Consider the following 6,457-nt stretch of genomic DNA (forward strand, 5'->3'; position numbering starts at 1 on the left):
CAGGGAAAGCAGAATTTCTTGTGGTACCAAAAGTAGTATGGGAGTAAAGTGTACACTCATCACTTTCCTCTCCTTTGGAATCATCTACCATGTTGGCATTCAAAAGACATCACAACTAACTGTGATCTTCACTGTTTATGACTGAACCTGACTTCAGCTGTGACTTCTCTTATTGGTTTGTGAAACACAGTTTGGAGTCTAGGTTTTGATATTTTGACCGTCAACATCTTGATTTTATGGAGCAAAAGTTACCATATTTTGATGCATTCCCACACCTCTTGTCAACTTGTCATCAAGGTAGCCAACGCCAAGTTGAAACCTGCTCATTGGTCTATTTTTTTCCTTTAAGACGGGGTCATAATTGAAAAAATAAACACCATGCTGTATTAAAGATTACAGGAAACGAGACCATACATGCATTAAGAAAGTATGCAGGTTAAGGGCTCTGCTTCATTCACTCAGATTTTCAAACCAAAAGCACAAATGGTATAACATGAGAGTATTATGAACCCTTAATATGGCGTTCGACATATTTGAAAGATGCTAACCAACTTTCGGCTACAATACGTCTAATTATAAGTCAGAACAGCTGCGCCCCATATTATGCATACGTCTAAGTCTAAGGGTATTTTAACTATGATCGATGAGTTATATAAATATTAATTCCGGTTAACTTTTACGTGTAAAGAAATAAGCTCTAAAGACCCAAACTGTACTTTGAACCAGCCTGTAAACGTCTTTATGTCTCCTGTAACAATCTACATATTAATACGGTACCAGATTAAGATTACTTGGCTTCTGCAGCCTGCCTCAAGAGGAAATTTGAGGAACTGCAGTTATTTGCGCTTCCACATTGGCTTCATTTTTCAACACCAAATCATGTCGCTTGACCAAGAGGCTACGTCCACATCTTTTACAAGCTCTGACCAATTCACGGCATCATTTAGCCTATCAGCTGGATACCATGATCCAAGATGAAGCCTCATTTGTTAAAGTTTGTCTGTATTCTTCCAAAGTATTCTTTTCTTCTGTGTTTTTGGGGATCATACAGCATTCAGCTCAGATACTTCCTTTTGGCTGATCTGGTTGGCTTCCTGTTTTCTTCCCTGCACATATGTATGATATTAAAAAAAAAAGTTTAAGGCACTTGTGCAATAGGTTCACTTTTCAGACCCTGAGGCTACATCCCCTGCTTTTAAAAAATCCGAGGTGGAGTGATACTGAGATCGACTAGGGATTGTTTTATTCAGGCTGGCTAATATTTTAGCAGTTAGCGTTCCAGGTTCATGTTACACACCTTAAACATGACAACAATATCATCAAGCCTCTATAACAGAGAGATCGCTGATGACTGCTTTAACACACAACTGGCAGCCATTTAGAATCAAGTATTACCTGTTACAGTAACACAGTGGAAACGTGACAAAGGAAAAATTAAAAGTGTGTGTGTGAGTGTGTGTGTGTGTGTGTGTGTGTGTGTGTGGGGAGGAATAAACAGTCATTTCCTTCCATTTTTCAGTAATGTCAGCAGCCACACCAAACTCTTCCATCCTCTCCCTCTGTCTACTCCCACACACAAACACACATAAAGACATACAGACACACACACACACACACACACACACACACACACACACACACACACACACAGACACTCAAACATTCAGACACACACATGCTTACCCCAGTCTCAGATCAAAGCCCTTTATCTTATCAAACCGATCTGCGATCAGAAGATGGGAACCCAGCAGGGTGAAGCCGTCTATTAGAATACCACAGATAACACACACACACACACACACTCACACACACACACACACACAAACACACACACACATACACACACACACACTTGCAGTGAGGTCTCCTCTTTTATCTCTGAATGTGTTTGTCATTAGCAGATTAGCAGACAAGACAAACGGACATTTACAGACCACTGATCTATAGTTTATGTGTTTCTGGGTTTATCAGATAAGTTTGAATGTCTCAAGAATTTTGTTACAGAGCAAAGACATTTTTTAACATTATCTTTAAAAAAAAAGACCCTTGGAAAATTCGACTTAAAAACAAAAACATACAAACAAAAAACAACAGATTTAAACTGAAAGTCTTGATTCTAAAGTATTTTAAACAACTTTTTTCAACTTCAGTTATTACTAAAGTAACTTTAGTTAATAACTGAATAAAACTTAAACCACAAACTGAAGTTATACCTTAAAATGAAACATCCCATCTCAGAAATTAAAACTCTTATGAAGAACATGAAATTTAACAAACTTATTTTCATAAACTACTTACCTAACTTAAACATCTAAAATATGATTGAACAATTTAAAACTTTACATTCTTTTTTAAAAGCCCGTTGTAAACATGTCAGAACTAACCCAAATCACAGATTCTGCAGTATTTCATTAAGTGATTGGTGTAATTGAAATATATGTTAAAGGCATGTTTTATCTGCTCTCTTTTCTGTCCTCTAAATTTATGTTTTCGGTATCACATACAGATGTTACCGCTTAACTGTGTGCTTGTGTTTTAGTGGTCTCCATTACCCAACGTCATTAAAAAGTCGTTTGATAAAGGCTTTGATTCCGTTTGGAAATAAATCCTGAGTGATGACAAAGTCGTTTTCCCTCCTCCCCTTTGTTTTTCAGAATTATTGTGAAACTTCATCGAAGAATAGTTGACTTTTAGTTACTTCCTTGCTGGTCTGTGGAAAACTGGCTAATCACATTTATCACGACATAACTTCTGCTTTGCAGTTTCACTTGAACACAGCATAAAGACCAGATGTCAACATAAATGTACACTTGCGTGCAAATTATGGGCATGGTTCGCTAAAAGCAATGCTGTGAAATAGACTACAGTCCAGGGGTGGAAGAAGTATTTAAAATTGTAACTTAAGTAAAAGTACTTATTTAACTATGTTGAAGTACTCGTTCAGTAAAAGTCGTACATTTAAAATCTTCTAAAAGTGACCGTGTGGAGTTTTCATTGCTGGCCAGCTAGGCTGCATGGATTCATTCACCATCGGTTGGTTTGTGAGATTGGCCGACAAAAGTAATTTCCAATTGACAAGCAAAACACATTCTCCATAGAATCAGCCCCAGAGTTTTTATCTAAATAGCCGAGGCTGTCCACACAAGGGACTATATTACTTTGTGAGTTAGCTAGCAATTCACCTTTGTTAGACAACCTGCTAATGTGAGTTAACACAACCAAATGAGTAATTACTGTACTGTAATCAAGTTTCACTCAACATCTGACACATTCATGTTTTGGCCTCACTATTTAAAAAAAAAAAAGTATTCTTATGTGATGTAGTAAACAAACCTCTATGGAATAGTGTATCATCATTTGTAGATTACTTTGGAGTGACTATAGACCACTCATACTTATATAGAAAACTTGTTTGTACATGTGAAGATATGATAGTGAAGCTAAAAGACAACAGATCTCTGTCCAGTCTCCTCTTTCTGTATTTATCTAATACAGAGGAACATTATGTTTGTTATTCTAATTTATCTTAATTTTTCTAATATCAAATAAAAAGTGTAGGAAATGGTCATTTATTTTTTGTGTAATTCTGAACCCAGAAAATGATTTGTCCCGAGTCAGTGACTAAAGATATGATTATAAAAGAGAAAGTTTTAGTAGACAGAAACTTTGTCCCAACCCTCACTGGGCATCTTGCGTCATCATCTGAACATCGCTCTTTTTTCCTCCGTTCACACGAAACACCAAGCTAGGGTTTAAGCATCTTGAACACTTTGGGGAATGTTTCCAAAAGCTTTGATTTGGGGGAGAAAAACAAGTTTATGGCTGTGAGAGAGATAAAACTTTAATGTTTTTTTTTTGTTGATGCACAGAGAAACTGGAGAAAGACAGTGTGAGGGAAATGAAAGAGAAGAGAGGAAGTGTAATCTGAAACGCACGATAATTGCAGAATTGTTGCTTTCTAAGTGTGTGATTGAAAGACACAAGTTATTTTTACTGGTTGCCTTGTTGTAACTGGTCTTTTTGTTCTCTTTCCTGGCTACAGTAGGATTACAGGCCTTGAGATTCAAAAGCACACGCCTCTGATCCCCTGCAGAAGTTTATCTGCTTCACATCTTCTGTCCTCCCGTTCATCTGCTATCAGCCGTGACCTCTGACCTCCTAATTGCTGTTCTGAGCGTAAGTTCACAGTGACCCCAGTATGACCATCACAGAGCGAGATGCTTTCAGTGCTAACAGGACAACAGGAACGTCAACCGTGGGATCCTATCTATACAATAATAACTTGAAAGTTGTGTCAACTACAACAACAAACAAAACAGGCCCACTTTTTATTTAGTGCGGCTGAGAGAAGTATGTAGACTTCAAGTTCAGAGACTACAATAAAAATACACTGGGTCATAAGTAAGAGGCCTGCATTGAAGATGTCAACTAAATAAAAGTATATCTCATTATCAGGGAATTTCCTCAATGCAGAATCTGTAACAGTTAAATATACAAATATATAAAATCAGGGAACTCAAGTATTTTCAAACCTTTTTCTGAGTCTTATTTTACCATTTTTAGGTCCCTGCTTAAGCCATCAGCTGCTTAACAGACTGAAAGGCTTCAAGCCTAACACCCTGCTGCAACAGAAGGTGTTTTGAGTTCATGGTTAAGATTGTTATTCTAAGTTTCTAACATTAAAGTAAAGATCCCCTCAGAGACAAGATATTCGGTTATAGAGTAAGGTGCTTTAAAAAAAAACCCATCAGGAACAGCTTTTACATTTCTCTTTTCAGAGCCTCGGCCTCTATTGACTCATTTGGAGTTGCTTGTCTACCACTGCAGAGATCTATTAGCTTTCTTTGTGTGTTATTCTGTGTTGCATCAAAATCTGAGTTTACCATGTAAAACACCAACATCACACAACAGGATGAACCGTCTTTGATAAGGTGCCTATAAGTAAATCTACAACTGTTGGTATAGCAGGGTATGGAAAACAGTAACATACTGTATAATCAGAACATATTAAATCTTAATGTACAAAAAATTAGATATTAGGTTGTGCGTGATTTCCTGAAAATATAACTGTGTTAAAATGACATCATTTCCTTTTCTTATGCTCAAAATCTTTTTTTTTCTTTAATCATTGACATTATCTGAATAAAAAGAAACCCAAAATCATGACTGATGGTTTAAACGCTGCCTCTTTCTGTCTGGACGCGGTACTTAGAGACCAAGTGAACCCTCAGGTGTTCTGATATCAAACAATAATGGACTCAGAGGCTCACGGCTCTGCTGCTTCATGTCACATTTTGTTTTTTCCCCGCCTTACAACATAATGACTCTCTGGATGTGTGGGAGGATGGGAACAGTAGCTGGTCAGATTCCAACATAATAACTGCAGGGTCATTAACAGGAAATACCAACAAACACACAGTGAATGTGTATGTGTGTGTCTTTGTGTAGCGACGAGTTCCTGTCCGACATTCACCCTAAATAGTCTGTTGGCTCCTCAAGTGTCTTTCTGTCTGGAACTATTTATATCGAAATGATAGTTCATTTTGTGCATGTTTATTGATGGATGTTAGATATAGAGGCTTCCCTCTGCTAAAAAAGGACAAGCTGCTGTCTTGGTATATTCCTTTATTGTGTCTTATTATAAGCACTTGTAACGTTCTGTGACAAGATTTACAGAGGCTCTTAAAAAAGTACTCTCTCTCTTTTTTTCCCTCTGTCCTTTTGGTTTATTTACTGATGGCTTGTTGAAAGTCTGGGATGAATCACCGAGCGGTTGGAGTTCTTCTGTGACTCTTTCAGGACAAATATTCTTCCCCCGAACTTCAGCTGAAAACTGTTAACCCCCAGCTGACTTAAAATACGTATAATGTCATTGTTTACTGGGCGTAGCAACACTGGATTAAAACAGTCTGAATCATACCAAGAAGTCCTCACTTCCTAATAATGTAGTCCAGTAAAAGCATTTCTGTGTAATGATGAAGACGGCAAATGAGCTGCCACACTGCCTTTTTGTTGTTTTTATGACAATGAAGATCTATTCTATTCTAAAGAGTGGGACTCGATAATGCATAAAAAACAAGATATTTACCTCTTTAGTAAGTTACACTACTTCATGTTATTATAATTGAGTAAGGGGATTATCTCATTCCACCTCTGTGGTCCAGTTTCACATCTGTAACATCAGCACAATCGGTGGTGGACTGAGGTTCTCAGAGAGGCAATGTAGAACGTTGAAGAGCACCAGTTTGCAAAATGCATCTGGTTTTCTTCTTTCTCCTCCGTTGTGATGGCACTTGAATCTCCTTTTTCATTGATACCAATTAGTGCTCGACTGGAAGGTCACTATTGAGAGGGTTATATTTGATTCTAGAGGGCACAGAACAGTACATCATGTTTAAACCACTTGAACAGCCTTATAGAGGGTGCTGCATTAGGTTGTATCCACTTACAGGACACA

The sequence above is a fragment of the Labrus bergylta genome, chromosome 13 (genome assembly GCF_963930695.1).
Source record: "Labrus bergylta chromosome 13, fLabBer1.1, whole genome shotgun sequence".
NCBI lineage: Eukaryota > Metazoa > Chordata > Actinopteri > Labriformes > Labridae > Labrus > Labrus bergylta.